This window comes from Ambystoma mexicanum, chromosome 12 (assembly GCF_040938575.1).
Source record: "Ambystoma mexicanum isolate Mex_15411 chromosome 12, UKY_AmexF1_1, whole genome shotgun sequence".
NCBI classification, from domain to species: domain Eukaryota; kingdom Metazoa; phylum Chordata; class Amphibia; order Caudata; family Ambystomatidae; genus Ambystoma; species Ambystoma mexicanum.
The window spans coordinates 991,442,057-991,459,557 of record NC_090936.1 but is presented as its reverse complement, the minus strand read 5'-3'; the positions used below and the strand labels follow the sequence as shown (position 1 = coordinate 991,459,557).

Genomic DNA, 17,501 nt, shown 5'->3' with positions numbered 1-17,501 from the left:
CTTAATCCTCACAGCCACTGGGAGCCAGTGCAGAGATTTCAGTACTGGAGAGATGCAATCCCTGGGCTTGAGGCCAGGGACAAGTCTTGCAGTCCTGTTCTGGACAAGTTGCAGGGGGCAGAGAGTAGAGGCAGGCAGATTTAGAAAGAGGCTGTTGCAATAGTCCAGCCTAGAGAGTACCAGAGCTCTGGAGACAGTGAGTTTCTGGGGGAAGGAGAGGAAAGGAAGAATACCTCTGAGGAGGTCCAGCTGGTAGTGTGACTTCTTAGAGACGTCAGAGATGTGAGGAGAGAAGGAGAGTGTGGAGTCGAAGATGACACAGTGGTTTTTAGCCTCACAGGTGGGAGCAGGAAGAGGGCTAAGAGAGGCCGGCCAGGGAGTGACAGGAAAGGAGGGAGCGGGTGTGCCGATGAGTAGAATCTCAGTCTTACTGGCATTAAGACAGAACACCACTCCTGGATGGCGTACAGACAGTCAGAGATGAGAGAGGGAGAAGAGGTGGCTGAGAGTAGCCTGAAAATGAGCTGAGTGTCATCTGCATAACACTGGAAGTTGGGGTAGCCAGGGAGAGAGGTTAGACCCCTGGTAGAGATAGAGGAGAGGAAGGACCCAAGTTGAACCTGGGAGGGTCGATCAGAGAGGAAAGAAGTCAGCCACGCCAGAGCCTGACCGGTGAGCCCCAGGTTATCACAGAGACAATTGAGCAGGATGGCATGGTTGACTGTATCAAAGGCAGAAGAGAGATCAAGTAAGATGAGGACACAGGGGGTGTTGGAGTCAAGGTTGGAGAGCAGGTCTTCACGGATGTTCAGGAGAGCAGTTTCTGTGATTATGGCAGCTCTGTAGATAGTAGACAGTAGCTGCAGTAAGGGAATGGCTAGGAGAGAGAGCCTGCAGACAAGGCATTCGAAAGAGGAGTATGCCTGCAGGCCTGTGTAGGAATAGGTGAAAGCATGATTTTGTTTCTATTATGCCGCTGTTGTGTTAGTGTTGAATTCTATAAAAGGGGCATGTCAGGGCTCATAGGGGCGAGGATTCAAGTCCGGTTTTTGCTTCAAAGGTGGCAAGTTGGCAACCCTAAATGCAGTGCAGGCTTTCGCTAAGTGATGCAAATAGGATAAAGACAGCGCTTGTCTGTAAAACTAATCACAAAACAGTCAACTAAGAAATTGTCACTTTTAACACTATCACAAAAAGTTAAATAAATAAAAGTAAACTGTGTTCGTTTCTAACCCTAATGCAGATGTCCTCAATGTGGCGGGTTCACATCACAACGCATTGTTTCGTTTTTTAAGAGGTGGGTGGAGCTATGTAGATTATGCAGACGTTAACAGTGCGGCAAAGGGGAGTGTGGGCAATGCAAAAGTGACACTCCAGCACACTGGGGAAAGTTGGCATTTATGCCAACCCCCACTCCCACACACATTTCGCCTCCCACTTAAATCACTGGTTACACAGTAAAATCGTTTCCTTCTGTTTTTGTATGTGTTGACCGCATTTTTCTCCGAACAAGTGCTTGTTTGAGACCCCGCCCCCCTGTACATTCGAACGCCACACCCAAGATGGCTATACTGCCTAGCCGCAATGCCGGCGTCATCACGCGCGCCTCTGTAGACAGTAGACAGCTGTGTCCTGGAGAGATGACGGTCAGCAATTCAAGCGAGCGGGAAAAACAAAAATGGCGGATTGTGAGTTTTTCGTGATAACTGAACTGGTGACAGATCGGACTTCAATGTGTTAGCAGACACCCTGCAGATAACAGGGACAGGGGAGGGAGGGTAACGAAAAGCTTGTAGCCAACGGGGTTAAAACTTGCAGGTTAGTCGACGGGGCCAGTTCCACAATTCAAAAGCTTGGATTTGGTTGCCGGTATACACAGACTTATCGGCCCCATCAGTGCGGGGAGACTGATACCAAAGGAACCCAGAGATCAACAGAGAGGTACCACGAACCCAGCGGAAACAGGTTGCAGGTGCAACGTGGACACCCCTGATGTAAAACGGGAGCTAGCAAAGACGCTATTTAAACCGCACGGACGTTGATCTTTGAGGTAAGAGGTTGCAAACTTATCTGTCAAGTGATGGAATGGGATATTTGTACAGTGGGTCTGGCATGAAAGACACTTGTTAGAGATCGTTTGAAGGAGTGTAGGAGGTACTGACCTACGGGAAAGGAAGTGAACTAAGGTGCTTTACTGACTGTTATGCAGCTTTTTTGTGTGAATCGGCTTCATTATTATAAATCGTATACGCATGCATTAGAAAATCCTTACAATACAGACGATGATGAAAAGAAACTACATTTTTAGCATGCTTGCTTTCTTTTAGTAACAGTTAGATGAGATAGAATGCCATTTGGACAAGATTGACAATATAATGCTGTTTATAATCTAATTTGCTGTGAAAGATAGAATACTGTACTAAAAGGTGATAAGTGAATTTAGCAACTGATCTTAATGTTGTGAAGAGTGAAATATGTAATTTATTTTTGGATTGTATTTGTATTTATTGAGAGATGGTACAACGTTCAGACCTATGCGATAAAAGTTGATGGGTGCAGATTGAATAGGATAATTATAATAATTCTTTATAGAGCGGGGAATTATGTAGTACATAGCCATATGTGGTAAGAGATGGAGTAAGGCAATAACTTGTGAAGTGAGAGAGAATAAATGATATGGATCTGTTGGTTCTCAGATGGAACAAGGTAAGCTGACTAATGTGCCACGGCACGCCACGTTGATACACTCCGACCCTTGAGTGGAAAGATGTAATCCGGTATACTGGCCTTTGGGTCGACTTAGACAGTGAATACTGACCTGGGTGTTGATGGAGACCTTTTATGTATGTTGTCCTGTGAGCTTATAGATGGCACATCTTGCACACCTTTAAGGTAAAAATTGCTAAAATAAGGCGCTTCAATAAACCAAGAGCGTTACAATTTTGAGTCTGAATTTGTGATTTCTCAACATATGAAATAGCCCTCTTTTTTTAAAAACGAACTCCTGGCTTTCATTGACCTAATTCCTACCAATGAGTATCACCGACCCTATAATCTTACTATGCTTACACTATGACCAGATATCTCATGGCATTATGAGAATGAATGCTCCTTTAACCTCAAATATCTTTACACTACGTTAAGATCTGTCTTCCAAATGTGTGTTTAAATCGAAAGAGCTTGGGGCAATAGACTCTGCATGTTTGTGCACTCTTTCAAAAATCTGGCCCCTAACTTCTGGAATTTAAATACGTAATTGCGATGTATGCAAGGATCAACTCTGGATTTTTTTTTTCAATTTATATACAGGAAGGAACTCTTTTGATCACAAATACGTACACTAGATACGAAACCAGATTTGATGGGAAGAGGTGAGCTTCTTACAATGTTTTGAGTTTGAATTACATTCTGACCAGGTTGTGGAGGGCAGTAAATGGAACAGTCAAAAGTAAGGACAATCAACATTAAAGATTTTTAAGTGCGGATAGGCGGTACATCCAGCTATGTTAGGAATGTGACCAACCAATGGTTGAAATGCAAGATTGGAGGCAGAGAAAGGGAGGGACAGAGACAGGTGAGATGCAAGGGGAAAAATGTTAGAGGGCAGATGAGAGGTAGATTAATAGGTAGTGCGAGAACCATGCTATCTCTAAGTTTCTCTTGATTGGTAACTTTAAGGCATCCAAAGTGAATATGGATAAAATTAGCACCTAGGATAGCGAAATTGTAATTAGGAAGAGGCACCACCAGGCAAGTAATTAGAAGCATCAAGGTTGAATTTATTGACCCTGTGGTTTAATGTTTGACATATTAGTAAGCTATAGATTGAATTTAGCCATTGGCTCAAGAGATCTAGATTCTCACAAAGTGGAAAATCATGGATGGAATGCTAAACCGTGGGGACGCAAAGAAACTATGGCAAATTTAATCGATTAAAAAGGGAATAATCGTCCTCGCTAACTGTGGGGGAGAGGTGAATTGTTGTTGAATTAAAATGTAAAGGTGACAATGTCTTCTCTCACGGGGAAACCCAGCTTAACATTTGACTATGAAAGTATACGAGAGGTTATTAAGAAAAACTAAAACTATCCACAGCCCCGGGCCCAGACGGGATAGCAAATATTGTACTGACGAAAGAACCAGATACTTGGGACCAGTGATCCAGATAAGATTTTGAGGTGGGAGTATTGTACTCCCTATTTTTAAACTTTGAGAGTAAATGTCATTTTGAGAGAGTAAAAATGACTTTTCTTCTTTGCAAGACAGTAAAAATGTATGTGGCATTCAGCCGATGTGTGCAAAAACTGTATGGAAATCATTACTATGGGCAGCTTTCTACATTGATGGAATACACCTTTTTCATTATTTCTCTAAGGTCTAGCCTTTTGATCTCTCCTGTATATATTTAAAGGTTGTGTTTTGAGGTTCGATTGCAGAATTGTCTTTTGATGTTTAATGACAGTCCTCATTTCCTGGAGCTATTGCTACCGAATGGCATGCCAATGTAATGATACAACAGCGCAGAGGCAAGGACTCCATGCTAAATTCTATATCTAATCTAATGGTCAAATGGTTATTTATATAGCGCTAGCACCATACATATACCATATTTATCACAATTATTACCAAACCAAAGTCGGTACTCCTTTATCCACCTCGAAAGGATGAAAGTCTGAGTTGGCCTTGCAGGGATTCAAACCTACAACCTACAGATGGCAGCAGCGAGTGCTCAACCCGCGGAGGTATCTTATTGGCTAACAAGCTCGACCCTTTGTTCCAATCTTTCACCATTGATGGCAGCCCTATCAAAGTGGCCAAGGACACTAAGACGCTAGGCATATACCTTGACTCCACCCTCTCCTTATCTAGACAAACTAATGCAGTTTCGTCTGCTGCGTCTTACACATGCAAGCTCATCACTGCATGCTGCCCTTTCCTGTCCACTGACAATTGCACTACACTAGCCAGGACACTGTTCCTCTCCAAAATTGATTATTGCAATGCCCTATACTTGGGTACTTACCAATGCAATATCAATAAACTTAAAATTATTCAAAACAATGCAATCAGAGCGGCCCTTAACATTCCCAGAACATCACACATCACAGAATATAGACAGAACCTCCGTTGGCTTTCAGTCTCTCAAAGAATCTCTCTTAAAGCTCCCTCACTCGCCCACAAAAGCATCGCCAACCAAGCCCCCAGCTACCTTACCAACAGGTTCACATCCCACACGGCTGCGAGACCACTCGGAAGCGCCCAAACCAACTGCCTCATTATCCAGCGCTTCAACCTCCTAAGATCAGGAGGCCGCAGTTTCCCCGTCCTGGCATCTAAGCTGTGGAATGCTCTACCCAACCTGGTCAGAGCTGAACCTTCTTTCCCAGCCTTTAAGCGCAAAGCCAAAGCCTGGCTCGGCATGACACTGACTCCAACGGCTCCCCATGGCAGAGATGACCCTTGTATCATACCTCTTACCCATGACTTTGTAATTGTACAACCTTTGTTTAACATGCCTACTTTGGTTATGTAATGTCTATATCCTGTATATTTATTGTAAATACTTCTGCCTGTAACCAAGTAACGCGCCCAGTTGCCCTCGGGCCTGGTGTGCTATACAAATAAACAAAATACAAATAACATCCTTCAGAGGTTGGTTGACTGATTATCGACTGAGATATAATAATCACAGTACCTAGATGTTTGACGAACCATTTATGAAGCGCTACATGAAGTTAAATGCCTATCTGGATTATCACAGGGATGTGTTTTGCTGAGTTTCTATTTCAATTATCAATGTAACTTTCATTTTTTGTTTTCGAACAGCACTTGAGCTTCCTGGAGAGGATGTTTTAATTGTAGTCTTGAAGATTTGAGAGGCAGAACACCTGTGATTTATGTAATGACACAACACTCGCCCTTGAGCAAAGACTCTGCTGCCACTGACCATTTATAGTAATGTACCCCATTGACAGCAAGGTTGAATGGATGTAAACTAGACTGTATAGTCATCTTTTTACACACAGTTTTTATAATTAGAGTGTAAATTAAATTAGAAGTGTTAAAATGATGTGCCTCTGCATGGCTATGCACACAGCAACAGAACTCTGGAAAAAATACAATTGTGCAATACTGGTTTGCTTTTAGTGGAAAAAAAGCATAATGTGTTAGAAAATATTATAATTCTCAATTGCAACTTAGTTTTCCATCTTGTTAATTATACAATCTTAAAATTCTAGGAAAATGTGCACAGCTCTTCTGTTTGCTCTGAGCATCAACACAGCAGAAGTTGAATGGAAAGAAACCATTCCTTTTATCAGTGTAGTTTTTTAAAGGCTTCAGAGAAATACATTCCGTTTCAGAGGTGGCTTGCAATTACATCCATGTAGATCAAAATCAAAAGAATCCTACATTAGCACTGCCCTCGGCTCTAAACCTATGTGTAAATGTGCACAGGAAAATAATAAAGCTGTCGTTGGTGCTCCAGATAGGATTTTGGCATGAGAGCATTTTACTCACGGTTTTTAGAATTGAAGAGTAAATCCAATTTCAAGAGTAAAAATGTGTTTCTTCCGTGGCATGAGAGTAAAAGTGTCTGACAACTATCCAATTTGTGCGTAAAATAAATTGTGTTTGAAAACATTACTGACAAAGAATTTGTAGATGCGTACTACCCAGCTTCAGCTTCATTATACCTGGACACCAAAATTTAAGAAATATTATTGATGCTAGCTAGCTACATGATAAATCAAGCCACTCACTCTACTAGCATCACTTCTCTGCCTCTCGGGCCTACTGCTGCTGCCTGGCACTACCTGCTTGACAGCCACTCAGTTTTTTTCTCCATCTCTCCTTTCCTTTGCTACTGTTTTCCCCTGTATCTCACTTGCTGATGTTCTGTCTCTCACTCTAAGTGTTGCAATGCCATGTTTTGAGGTCTATTGCTCTGTCACTCTACCTCTCCCATCTCTGCATTCTATTATTGCTGTTTCCCTCCTACATTGTGAGTTATTGGTTGATATAACGCCTCTTCCCCTCTCATGCCATTACTTTGGCTATATCTGATATTTCTTTTATTTTTTTTTCTCCTTTTTTTTTCTGTTGTGGTTGCTACTCCTTTTGATTATCTTTCTTGCACTGCCTCTTATGTTATTGACCTGCCTTTCTCTAATCTGGATGTTCTATTTCCAGATCTCCCCCGTCTGCTGTTGATCTGTGTTTTCTTATTTTACTGTCTCTTTTGCTCTGCTTCTATCCCTTACTCCTATTGAGTGTGTGTGTCCTATTATTTACCTCAGTTTCCCTTCTCACTTTCTTTGTTGCACTCTTATGTAGCTCATTGGTCTCTCTCTCTTCCTGTTGCTTGAATTCCTGTTTTGGATTGTCTCCGTTCTTTGTTCTTGCAGCCTCTCCCCCACACTCTGCACTTTGTTCGCCTGTATTGCTTAGGTTCAGAGTTGCTCTTTTTCTCCTTTTTTGCCCTTTGACATACCACCACTAAATATTTAAAAAGCTGAAAATGCCTTTTCCATTTACAAATCCAGTGCAGCTTTACCATTGGGTGCTCCTTTTTTAGATGTGTGCAAACCTTCTGCCCGTTAGGTTGGCAAATATAGAGTTAGAGGTGTGTCTCACCAGATGAAGTACTTGCTTGAGTGCAGATGCTTTACCAGCACTGTATGCCATTACAAGTATAAGAGCCCAGACGAGATGTGTGTTTTGAGCTATTATAAATATAGAAGCCCTCATGGGATATGCTTCGGAGCCACTAAGGGTATAGCATCCCTGATTGAATGTGTCTGTTCCAAGCCATTATGTATAGCAGGCCCAATGCCCTTTTCACCCAATATATATGCAGGGGAGACCCATCCCCAAATCTATCTCTATCTCTATCTCTATCTCTCTATATATATATATATATATATATATATATATATTTGAAATAAAAAAGTATCATTTTCCAGTGGTCGCCGTAAAAAAGGCTCAGTAATTGTCCCGATGAGATGTGTGTTCTGAAACGCTGAACATTTAGTAGTCCTTTTGATAAGTTGAAAGCGGAGTCAGCTCTGTTACAATTGAATGTTACTTGCATCTTAAACACATACCTCTGATGCAGACGCATTAACTTTTTACTTTAATTACATTTATATAGCGCACCATAAACCCGGAGGTGTGAGGGCGCATACAGTACATACAACATAAAACTACAACTATCGGCATATGTAGGACATGTCATATGGCAGACCTAGAAAAAATGGAATAGACATGAATAGAACCCCAACACAGAGATGCACATCACATTATCAGGTTACACAGGGACGAACCTCTGGGGAGATATTTGCATCTTCTTAAGAAAGCGGGTAAGGAGCTACTGCCACAACCCACTAAGACGCAGTCACTGTCGGGTTGTGTACACCAGTCACCTAAGACCAGTCTACGCATGATCTTCAAATCCGACAGTCTGACTACACCAGGTCCTGTCCTCTGTCGAATCCAAGCAAGGGCCTTCTAGTGTAATGCTTGTCTTGACTCTGTGATTTTAGCCTTCGGAATGTTAGTAATTATCAAGTTTCTGTCATCCCTGATGAAGTCATTGGAGCTATTGGCCTGAATTCTAGGCATCTGTGATTTCTGTAGATGCAGGCTTCGCAAAGCTACCCTTTTGAAGTTGGCGTTCACTTCTATCAGAGGTTTAACTGTTTTGTCATCAGAGTGGATAGTCAATAATGCAAGGGGTTTTTCTTGTCTTAGCCCTTTGGTTTCAGATCTGGATGTTTTCACCCTCTCCTTGGCTGCCGATGTTAACCCCTTGGATACCGGAGACACCTCAGTAAGATGGACAGCTTGTGAAGCTTGGTCTCTGTTCCTTTTCCATGCTGACTTGACAAGAGTTATCCAGTTTCATCAGTTGTGGCCAAATAGCAGGACTGCCATGCACTTTAGCCTGTGACACAACATTCGTACCAGATTGGCTTAACTCTGCTACCCAATCATTCAAGGAGTCGACCAATAAACCCAAATCAAAAGGGCTGGTACATAATAAAAGCTCTATAGCAATACTGGCCATAAGAATAGGCCATTGCGGGGATGGAACACACATTGGCTGTGTGGACGTAGCTGGCAGAGAAGTTACATTTGTTGAATCCAAAGTATCAGATTCAACATTCATATCCACAGGAAAAGGACAGCTCGCACCAGTCTTCAGTGATGGACTACTCCCACCCTTCTCAGCTAGCTCCATAGCTTTTGGCTGCAGTCTTCCAGTAGAGAAGGGAAATTCCCGGGCCCGAGGCAAAGCCGACACAGATCCAGCATACGCACAAGTGGAATACCGTGCAATATTCCACCCGCGGGAGCAGAATGCCTTCACTGCCAGAGACCGACGTAAAAGCCCAGTGCTTAACGCGGTCCCACTAGATAAACGAAGAGTGACACAGGCTTTCCGCCCACGTGTGTTTAGACTTTACCTCACAAGCCGCGACCACCTGACCCCCCCCCCCCCTGCCCCCTGGCTAAGCAATGGGGCAGCTGAAGGACTTTCTGAACAATGGGCAGAAAGCACGGGCGGGTCTGTATGATTCCGACACGGAGTCCCAGCAACCAGCCCACACGCCGGCTCCGTGAGAAAGCTTAGAGGAAAGGCCTTATCCTATCCGACGTCAAGCCACACGGCACCTAAGTGATGCCGCCACCTCAGACGCCTCCTCTCCTCTCGACTAACTTGCCTATCAATAAGATTTGAACTAACAGGTTACACAATGATCTCTCTAGCAGGGGTATTGACCCACTGAGCTACCTTTCCTAACAGGCTGTTGACTTGGAAAGGCACATAGGGTTAAGGCACTGGCTGTTCCACCTGAGGCTTGCCTGATGTAACTGGCTTGTCAAAATCTCTCCGCCTGTTTGGACTAGCCTAAATGAATCAGTAGATTCATAATGAGGCTTTGAAATGGGCTAGATTTTTGGTAAAAATCTTCAAACAATCTTGGCTAGAGCGGTTTGGTCTAACATGGCGACATCAACATAGTTGGAATTGGATATTTGATTCAAACGAAATTCAATAGATTTCAAACTGTCGCGTCTCACCGGAAAGTGGGTTAAGCCAAGGAGAACCCATTTGATAAAGTAAAGGTATGAAAAATCCAGAAAGAGACTACGCCCAATATTCAAAAGGTTGTTTTTATTGTATTTTCAAAGTGCCCCTTGGTGATGACCAGTGTTTCGGTCTCCCTTAGACCTTTCTCAAATCAGGGCTATTGATTAGTCATAGCACCATAAGTATTAACAAAAACAATGGGTTGTGTACCACAAAAAAAAATATAATATTCACACATAATTACATATAAAGGAGTCCAAGTAAACAATTGCAAACGAAAATATTGAACCGAAATCATGACAATTGCAAATGTATGAAAATAAAATTGCAAAAGAGAATTGAAAAAATTAAAAGCCAGACAAAAAGAGGTATTGGGGAAAGGGTGGTAATAAAAGGGTAATTTTTGCAAAAAATGAATACAAAAAGCACTTGTTAGACAAAGTATTGAATCATTGCTATGGAAACAAGAATTGAAATCACTGATTCACTCACAGTTACTATTGCAGTAGTTTTACCTTGTATTGCTCTAGTGCCCCTATTTCTTACGGAATAGTACCGCCACAATAACCGGGTTAGATCACTACAGGTATAAAAAATTGACAATGTAGATCGTTGCTACAGCAGTAGTTGGTCATATCCTATAATTATTATGCATACATTATTTTTACCATAGTTCATTAGTGCCCGAAACGGCTTACTGAGTAAAAATACTCTCATGTGCAATAATGCTTGTGATGTGCCTCGTATGGAGCAGGAAACATGAGATAAAAGTAAGCGCACGGTGTCGTGCGAGTGAAACCCATAATGGTACCAGTAGCGGCTTGTTATCTCATTCGCATTAAGTATGCTCTAGGTAGAAACAATCTGTTCACTAGGTACTGAATCATCTAAGCGTTAGATTTTTGGTAGTGGGACTCAGTAATGTTACATGGGAGAAGCAGAGGTTTTGAAAGCGCAAGGCAGAGTTGGACGGATGAAGTATATGACCGCATTGCCATCTTCTCACACTGTCCGGCAGTGTGCATCACACCAGCTCAAGAGGGTGATGGGAAGGATCTATGTGAAAATACCAAATTTATTTTTACTGCAAGGTCGAAAATCCTGCATGTAAAACACATTTTCTGTATTTTTAATGCAGGGGAGACTGCTCGCAGCACACCCCCTCCACTTCAACTATATTAAATACCCCTACCCAACTCCCCATCCCATCTATTCTTTTTTTTTTTATACATATTTTATTGATTTTATAAACATACAAATTAACGACAATACGATCACACCAATCGGGCATACAAGCATTCTCTAAGCACGGCTATCCATACACATTTAAAAAAAGTTCTTCATATAGTAGGTTTTGGGGCTTCCAATTTATACATAGTGCAGGTGGATCTCAGAGGGACTCCAAACGTCTATCGAGTCTATTCATGAGTTCTCAACATTTTATGTGTCCTCCCATTTTTGCCAGATCTTGCGTGCTTTCCCTGGGCATCCTCTGGTAGTGTATATTCTTGTTTCTATTTGCACACAGATATCTACGTCCGTTATCCATTGTTCATATTGTGGGGATGAGGGAGAGCCCCACAACTGGGCCAGGTTCCTCTTTGCGAGCCCTGTGGTCGTTGCCAGCATGAGTTTCTCAAATCGGGGATATATCTAAGTCTTCATCCATCCCGAGTAATAGCAGTTTGGGGTCCATAGGTATTCGTTGGCTCATGACCGATGATAATCTGTCACAACATTTCTGCCAAAAGGTCTGGATTTGTGGACACTCCCATAAGATGTGAAAAAAGTCCCTCTCGCCTGTTGGCATCTTAGACAGTTGGGATCCGTTGCTCTCCCCCACTGATGTAAGGCCTCTCTTGGGTAATATACCCTATGTAGGATTTTAAGTTGAATCAGTCTGATTGTAGCCGATATGGTGATTTCTCTTGGATACATGAGTGCTTTGGTCCATTCTTCCGGTTGTATTGGTCCCACATCTCTTTCCCATTTTGCTTTCAAGTCTGTACGTTCCGTTGTAGCGAAAGAGGCTATTGCATTGTACATTATGGAGGTTATTTTAATATCGATACGCTCTACCACAATGTTCCTCTCAATTGGTGTGCAGTCTGGAATGTTCAGTGGGTCTATCGCACATGTGGTAAGTGCATGTCGCATCTGTCTGTAATGGAAGTGTTCTGTGGAAGATAGCTTGAATTCGTCTCTCAGGGTCTGGAATGATATTAACACGCCATCTTGCATTATATCTGCTAGCCTTGTTATCCCAGCTACCTCCCAGGTTGCCCATTTCGGAAGTTACCAAGCTCCGGTAGGTGCCTATTCCGCCATAGGGGCTGTGCCAGTGTGAGCTTCCCTTCCCAACCTAGATGCTTGTGTGCGTCTATCCATATTTGCGTTCTATGTGCTGTAGTTGTGTTGGGGATCATGCGTGTCCTGCTTTGGTAGAGGGTCTCTAGTGGGGTGAGCCCTGTTCTCATCTGGCTATCCGCTCTAATGTGTGGTAATTCAGGGTTGTTGTGAAGGATGTTATTTATTATTGGCATCTGGGCTGCCCAGTAGTATGTTTACAGGTGGGGAAGTCCTATACCTCCTTCCCATACGGAGCGTTGTAGGGTTTTTAGTGCAATTCGGGGGTGCCCTCCTCCCCACAGCAGTTTTCTGAGAATCTCGTCTATTTTATGGAATTCTATTTTGGGTTTATACAGTGGGGCCTTCCGGAGGATGTATAGAAATCGTGGTAGAGCCAGCATCTTAAACATTGCCGATAGTGTAAGAGGGAGGGTCATCCAGTGTTTCACATCGTTTGCGAATCTATCTCTAATTGGGTTTAGGTTTTGGGATACGTATTGCGTGAGATCGTCGTAATTTGTACCCCAAGATACTTGAACTGACCAGTTTCTATTCTGTATGGGAAGTTATTTAGAGCTGTCGCATCGATTGCTTTAATCGGGAATAGAATGGATTTACTATAGTTTACCCGTAGTCCACTAAATGCTCTATATCTATTTAGTATGTGGGTGACGATGGGATATGACACTGATGGATCACTCAGGTAGATCGTCAGCATAGAGGGAGACTCTATCTTCCCAGTCCTGGGCCCATTGGAACCCTTTCCACAGCTGTGATCCTCTCAGCATTATTGCAAGGGATTCAATTGCCAGTGCGAATAGCATCGCAGAGAGGGGGCAACCCTGTCTGGTCCCTTTACCCAAGTTAATGCTGCGTGAGGTCCATCCATTCACCCTTATCTCAGCTGTCAGTGCATTATATAGTAGCTTGACCCAACCTATGAATTGTTCACCCAGCCCCATTCTACCCATGATGTTCCACAAGGCCTCCCAGGGGACTGAATCAAAGGCTTTCTCGAAGTCAATTGTGAGGAGTGCTAGTGAATCCTGCAATGTTGGTGTCTTTTCAATAGCGGCGTGCAGCCTATGAATGTTCATCCGTGTGGATCTCTGCGGCATGAAGCCACATTGGTCTGGGTGGATAAGAGTGTTTATTACTGTCTGGAGCCTGTTAGCCAGTACCTTGGCTAGTATTTTGGCTTCTATGTTTATAAGTGAAATCGGCCTGTAGGAGCTACATGCGTCTGACGGTTTGCCTTCCTTGTGTATCGCCACTATAGTGGCCTTTCTTAAATCCGGGGGCAGGATTCCTCTTTCTTTGGCATACAGGAACATTTTACGCATGTGTGGTATTTGTCCACTGCCGATCTTTTTCCACGTCTCTACTGGGAAGCCTTTAGGTCCTGGGGTTTTCCCATTTTGGAGTTGGGATAGGGCTGTTGATAGTTCTTCTTCTGTGATTTCTGTTTCTAGACTCGCTCTTTGCGTATCGTTTAAATGTGGAATGGTGAGTGTATCTAGAAATATCTAGAATGCTGGGATCCATCGGAGTCGTCGGGGGGGGGGGCGTATAGCGCCTCATAGTACGCTGCGAAGGTTTCCGCGATGTCTGGATCAGTCGAGGTCCGTTCTGCATTTATGGTGGTTATGCATCTTATCTGGCGGTGCCCCTCCTCTCTCTTCTCCAACCACGCCAACATCTTGCTGGCTTTGTCTCCAGTCTCATATAGTCTAGTGCGCATGGCTCTGTGTGCTTGTTTCGCACAGGTGAGTGTGATGTTATGCAATTTCTTTTGCCACTTGCAGGGTTCTGTTGTCATCTGATGCACCTGTGTTTATATATTGCATCTCGGCATTTCTCACCTCTGTTTCAGCGTCTTCAACTTCTTTCCTGTGCGCTTTTTTGTGTGCTGCTGTCCAACTCAGTATTTCACCTCTCAAAGTTGCCTTATATGCTTCCCATATGGTTCTTTCATCGTTTATCGAGTCTTGCTTTAGCTCGAAATATGAAGCGGTAGCTTCCTGAATCTTTTCTACCAGCTCTGGGAATCCTAGATAATATGTATTTAGCCGCCATGTCGGTGGGGGCAGGGGTCTTTCTGTTTCAAGTAGGATCATTAACGGGGAATGGTCTGATATCCCTCGGGGCTGTAGAGTTGCCTCTGTTACCTTGTGTATGTTTTCGCCGGGGAGGAAGAAATAGTCCAGTCTAGACAACGATGCGTGTGCACCTGAGTGGAACGAGTATTGTCTTTCTGTCGGATGCAAATCTCTCCATGCGTCCTTCAGCCCCATTGCCGTTGCGAAGGTGGCTATTTTGGTTGGTATCGCTGGGTTTCTCCCCCTTATATGTGTGCAGTCCTTATTGACATCCATTACTTCGTTGAAATCTCCACCTATTACTACTATATCTGCAGTATTATTGGCTATGATCGGTGTGATGTCGAGTAGAGTTGTTATAAGCGCAGGGGGAGCATAGACCGCCAGTATGGCAATGGTTTGGTTCCATAGTGCTCCTTGTATGAGAACAAATCTTCCTCCAGTATCCTGGGTTATACTGGATATTTCGATAGGGATTCTCTTAGTATTAACACACCTCTCGAGCCCATTGAAAAGCCTGCATGTATTGCTGTACAGTATTTGGTTCGCTTGAAAAATTGGCATCTTGTGCCGGCCAGGTGTGTCTCGGTAAGTAGTACTATGTCTGGATTATGACGATTCAGGTATTGTGTTACCAGTCTTCTCTTAATACTGTTTCCCAGGCCGTTAACATTCCACATTATCAGAGTAAGCTTTTTGGTGTTTGGTCCAGTTACACTCCTTCCTTGTCGTGTGTGATTGTATGTGTCAGTGGTCGCAGTTTAGACGAGAGGAGTCCTGCGCTGACAGTTTGGGCTGCCCTGGTGTCCTTTCAACTCAACGTGCATGTCCAAGCCGTGCTTTTCCTGCTGCCAACAAATAACGTGATCAATTCCCAACTCTCCCCCCTCCCCATACTCCTTCCGCAACTGAAGCATCTGTCGCCCACACAACCAAGCTTTAATCAAACTTTTGAACTTTGGGTGTCTCTTGTCACTGTGGCGTTGGAGGTGCAGCAGTGGAGACTGAGGGTTTTCTTTTTGCCGCCGTGGATTGGAGATGCCACGGTGGGTTTTTGCGAGTTATCTTCTTTGCCGTTTGCAATCGAGGGGGAGCGGTGTGTGGTGTGGCTTATCGTAGCCGCCAGCCGTTCTGTGAGGTATTTGTTTCCAGCTTGTGCCTCCGTTTATCCACTTGCGGAATGTGTTTCTATGCAGATGCCTGTTGATTGTATTTAATCATCTCCGTTCTGTGGTATTTCTTCCATTTGCTGCTGTGGCGGCTCATTTGGCGGTCTGTTTGGCCGGGGTCTGTTTATCCGGTTTTCTTGCCGTCTCCATGGGCCCCAGTCACCTTCTAGGTTGCGTTCCGCCCAGCTCCATGCCTCTTTAGGGTCTGTGAAGTGCACCGTTGTGCCCTTTATGGTATATTTTCATCTGTGCCGGAAATAGCAAACCGTATTTCACATTCAGCCCTTGTAGCCGCTTCTTAAGAGGGTCAAAGGATTGCCTTGCTCTTTGTACTTCTCTAGTAAAGTCAGGGAAGAAGGCTATTTTGGAGCCGTTATGTCATGGTCCCTTTCGCCCTTGCCATGTGGAGTATCGCATCTCGATCCCTGTAATTTAGGATCTTGGCTATCACTGTTCGTGGTGGTGTTCCGGGGATTGGTCTGCCAGTTGGTATCCGGTGCGCCCGCTCAATTGAAAAGAAATTTGAGAGGGATTTGGGAGCGAATAGGTCAGCGAGCCATTGTTCGAGGAACAGCTCCATGCTAGGTCCCTCTGTTTTTTCGGGCAGGCCGAGGATTCGAATATTATTCCTTCTCGATTGACCTTCTCCTTCTTCCACCCTCTCCTCCAGTGCTTTGATGCGATCTAGTGCAGTAGTCATTTGTTGACCCATGCTTCTTATCTCGTCTTCCGTCACAGATATGCACGTTTCTGCCTCCCCTGTTCGAGACGAAAGTTTCTGGAAGGAGACCTCTGTACAGATGCTGTCCATTTTGACTTCCATGGAGGTTCGAGAATTGGAGATGGCGTTCATCACGTCTCTGAGGGATATGTCGTCCCCAGACTCTGGTGATTCGTCTGTTTTATTCTGATCCGTAGGCGGTGCCGGGTTAGACGTTGTGTATTGCTCGATTGTGCTCTGGGTGCCAGTTTTCTTGATCCTTTCTTTGTCCATTTCTGGCGTGATATATTTGGCTCTTGTGAGGTTCTGGTATGGAGATTGTTACGAGGCAGCTCGGGTTATCAGATTAGTTTGCCCTGCTGTATTGGTGGTATAGGGGCAGCTCAGTGAAACAGATGTGTCACTCTTCAGTGGCGCAGCGTTGCAATCTCGTTCTAGTACAGTTTCAGTGTGCCCCACTGCCAGTGCTGTTTGTGCGATATATTTCCTTGTATCAATCCCTCTCCACTTGGTCTCGTCTCGGGGAGTCCTATTGGGTCTTTTTGGTGTCTTCATACCATATGTTTGGTGGGCACAGTGTCACTCATGAGTGGTGTATCTTTGCGTGCCCTGGTGCCCAGAGATTGCAGTGTAATGGTTGGGTTGACCCACTATATGTGGGGCCTGATACTAGGCGCCTCCACCTTTCATTCTAGTCTTTCTGGGGGTGCCCTTTCTGTTCACGAGTGATTATGTTGTCTTGCAAGGGGACACTTTTTGCCTCTATTACCTTGCCCTCTGCAAGCTGGACTGATCTTGGGCACTTGCCTGTGTTGTGGAGAATATTGGTCCTGTAGCTTTGGACGTCTGCTCACTGTGCCCTTGCACCTCTCCCCCTTGGTTATTGGGCAAACCGGGTGGTTCTCCCCTGTTTGCTCCGGGCACGCGTGGGGTCACAGCGCGTAGTTTCCCCCCCGGATATTCTTGGCAGTAGGTCGGGCTTTGGAAGTCAGGGGGGCGGGCAGGCGGACAATCAGTCCGGGGTGCCATCTGCTGTGCCTCGGTGGTTCAGGAGATCGTGATGGCCG

The 17,501-nt window shown here is 44.3% G+C and overlaps 1 protein-coding gene across 3 annotated transcripts in view; it reads left to right on the top strand.

Moving 5' to 3' along the window:
- The first annotated feature begins 1,595 nt into the window (after nucleotides 1–1,595).
- Nucleotides 1,596–17,501, top strand: part of NCAPH2 (non-SMC condensin II complex subunit H2) — an 899,214-nt gene continuing 883,308 nt past the window's right edge. The window contains exon 1 of one of the 3 annotated variants that reach the window (XM_069629493.1): nucleotides 1,596–2,050. The gene's annotated coding sequence lies outside the window, so the exon portion shown is untranslated. The remainder of the gene's footprint in view (nucleotides 2,051–17,501) is intronic. The other 2 variants (XM_069629491.1, XM_069629492.1) reach the window with 2 other exon arrangements.